This window comes from Primulina tabacum, chromosome 13, assembly GCF_025594145.1.
Source record: "Primulina tabacum isolate GXHZ01 chromosome 13, ASM2559414v2, whole genome shotgun sequence".
Taxonomy (NCBI): domain Eukaryota; kingdom Viridiplantae; phylum Streptophyta; class Magnoliopsida; order Lamiales; family Gesneriaceae; genus Primulina; species Primulina tabacum.
The window spans coordinates 9,602,058-9,605,180 of record NC_134562.1 but is presented as its reverse complement, the minus strand read 5'-3'; the positions used below and the strand labels follow the sequence as shown (position 1 = coordinate 9,605,180).

General features: G+C 41.4%; 1 pseudogene; it reads right to left on the bottom strand.

The window, feature by feature from the left end:
- Positions 1-800: 800 nt before the first annotated feature.
- LOC142521853 (uncharacterized) lies at positions 801-2,026 on the bottom strand (annotated as a pseudogene).
- Between the last annotated feature and the right edge of the window lie 1,097 nt (positions 2,027-3,123).

The following is a 3,123-nucleotide window of genomic DNA, read 5'->3' as shown; positions in this document are numbered from 1 at the left end:
GATATTCATCTTCTATTTATAGACACGAAGCTAGATCGTACAATGATACTCATTTATTTTTCCGTTGCATTTTGAATTAATTACTTGAACTTTGTGTCTCGACTTTTCGACTGCCCTTCTGGAACATTTGTCTTTAATACTCTGATGCAACGTTCATTATTGTCCTTTGACTAGGCAATTGCTTTGTACCTTTAAGCATAGCTAGAATCCGCTTGAATGAGCTTGTATTGATCTACAACTGAAAGATTCTAACTGATGCTCTGAACTAGTCAGCTGAACTGATCTTCAGTTGGGCTGGTGAAATAAGTTGAATCATCAGTTGAACTGATTTCACTCTCGTTGAGTTGAACTGCTCAGCTGGGCTCTTCATCAGTTGAACACTTCTTTGGCTGGGTAGGATTCTAAGGTTCTCCTGCTAAACCCCTATCAGCTGGACAATCAGCTGAACTGCTTGTTTGACGTATTAGTTCGACTGATTCAGTTTGTGAGATCAGTTGGGTCTTCAGTTTGCGATGCAAACAGCTCGTAACTGATCCTCGCTTCTGCACACTAAGGTAGATCATTAGTAACACAAAATAACAAGTTTTGTAAACATCAAAAGTCAAGATTACGAACTTGAAAAGTTCCAACAGCTGCCCTTAATATCCTTTCAATCGTTATATGTCGTCGGCTCCGTTGTAACCCAAAGACATGGTACGGCTCAAGACTCCCCATCGGCGCATATACCCGACTCCAGCACTGCAAGTTCCTCTTCTGCTCAAGCCAACGTTTTAGCTTCACCTTGTCCCTTGTTTCTTCCACTACTCCAGTCGTGCCAACCCATAACTTATTTTGATCACCATTGTGCCGTCATGGTGTTTGTGAATTTGCCCAAATGAAAATACACAAACATTTGCAAGATTCAAACTTGTTCCGATCTTGAAGCCTTCTTGCATCGCGCATATGTCATGTATGTGCCGCTGCTTCTTCGTTTGTTGCTGCTGCAGGTCTCCGACCGACTCAATATAGAAAGCACGGCCTTGGCGAAGCTGTTGAATTTTCTCGAAATCTTTGGACATGAAGGGTAGAGGGTAGGTCTTCCGTGGAGTAGGAGTCCGAGTTTCAACGGTAGGAGGCTCATCCTCATCTGGAGTAACAAAGCTCTCTTGCAACAGCCAAGAATTTGAATACTTTTGATGTTGGTAATACTGATTTTGGCTATTATATTTTGATGGCTTCTTGTGGAACACAGTGAACACTCTTCCCATGATTTCTGCAGCAGATGCTTCACTTTAGGCAACCAATCTCCCAATAGATCCCAGAAAGCTTTCTTCTTGTTTTTCTTGATCATCTTCTGTTGGAATTGGTGGAGGCCGTTTCACATATTTCATTGGATTCGGATATGTGTTGGGAGAAACATGTGCTTCCACAATTTTGTCTTGAGAAGAAACAATAGATCCAACCCTCTATTATAGCAAGGCTAGCATATAACCAAAGAATCCAACTGCTATAAGCACCACAATGCCTATGGGGAAACAACTTCCATACTGATAAGTACAATCATCAATATGGAGTTGTATTTCACGAATTGCCTTGTTTCCACGGTCAATAACGAGAAGAGAGCATCTGCTCCTAACATAAACCACATCAAAATCATTTGAAAATTTTTCATCTTCACTTGGTCCATCAATATGTCCACCACCACGACCCCATTTGCCTCCAGCAATGGTTGTGACCCCTGTATCACTAACCTTTCTGATTGCCATATTATCTGTGTCTGCAACATAAATGTTTCCTCTGTCATCAACTGTAAGCCCTTTTGGGTGATTCATCTTTGCTTCCCTCAATTTTCCACAGCAGACCCTGAAACCAACTTTGACCGGCTGTAAAGGGACCAAGAGGAGGAAAACTTATAAAAATTGCTATTAGCTGAATCCAAAATTAGAAGGTCCCCATCAGATAATGCTTCAACATCATACGGCTCAATGCCAAGCTTGCTGCCATCAAAGATAGTCTCCACATTATACCCACTCTCAGATTTCATCATTGGACGTCCTGATATCACTGGATCGAGATTGACCATGGGTTAGCCTCAGTTCCTTGGTACACTTGACACTTAAGCATTAGTGTCATTTGGGGTATCTTGCAACACAGGTACCTCTAAACTCTTATGTGCCCTTAAGTGCTCTTACATGTTGCATCCACTCAACACGACTCCCTCGTCCCTAGCATTATGCATTGCACTTCAATCGAGCCCCTTTCCCGAATACACATATATGTATTTGCACTTCAGTCGGACCCTTTTCTCGCATACACGTATATGCATTTGCCCCTTTCCCGCATACACGTATATGCATTTGCACTTCAGTCGGACCCCTTTCCCGCGTACACGTTTATTTGCTGTTCTTGCATGCGGTGGCTCCGTTTGATACTTGTTAACTGTTGGTTTGGTGTAGTGATTTTCGGATGATAGGTGTGAGATGAAAATGAGTTGAATTTGATGTTGGATGTTGGTTGGGGGAAAAGTTTTCCGTTGATTCTTATACTCCGATCCAAATAATCCCAATCATTTCACCAATTTCAATAAAACAATATGTTGGCTTAAAAACTCCCCAATCGTGATTATTTCCCCAATTGATTCTCTAACGAAACAAAATGAATCAAATATGATAAGAGCGGCCTACTGGCCAACTTCATTTGATCATAAGCAACAAATATTTACATTGGTGGCCCTAAGGCCTACTTCAAATAAAGTCTTACAACAGAGAACTAAACACATACAAAAATTGCTAATTATCCTATTTCTAAACCAAAATCAACTCCCGGGTCCTCTTGTGGTTTGCATAGCGCTCTCACTCTCCTGTTCTTTCTTTATTCTTCATTGTCTCGCCTGGTGAGCTCAACTCCCCGCTTTTTGTAGTTCTTTCTTGCCATATTTTAATTGGCCTAATGGCCTACTTCACGAGCCTATCACTACACACGCAAGAAAACATTTATACAGTGGCTGTATGGCCGACTTTATCAATGATTTATCGTAACATAAGAATAATAAAAACATCAACCAAATGTATGGACAAGTGGCCATAAGGCCGACTCTCCATGTAACGCCCCAGATTCGATGACTATCCTCACTGTATCAAGACG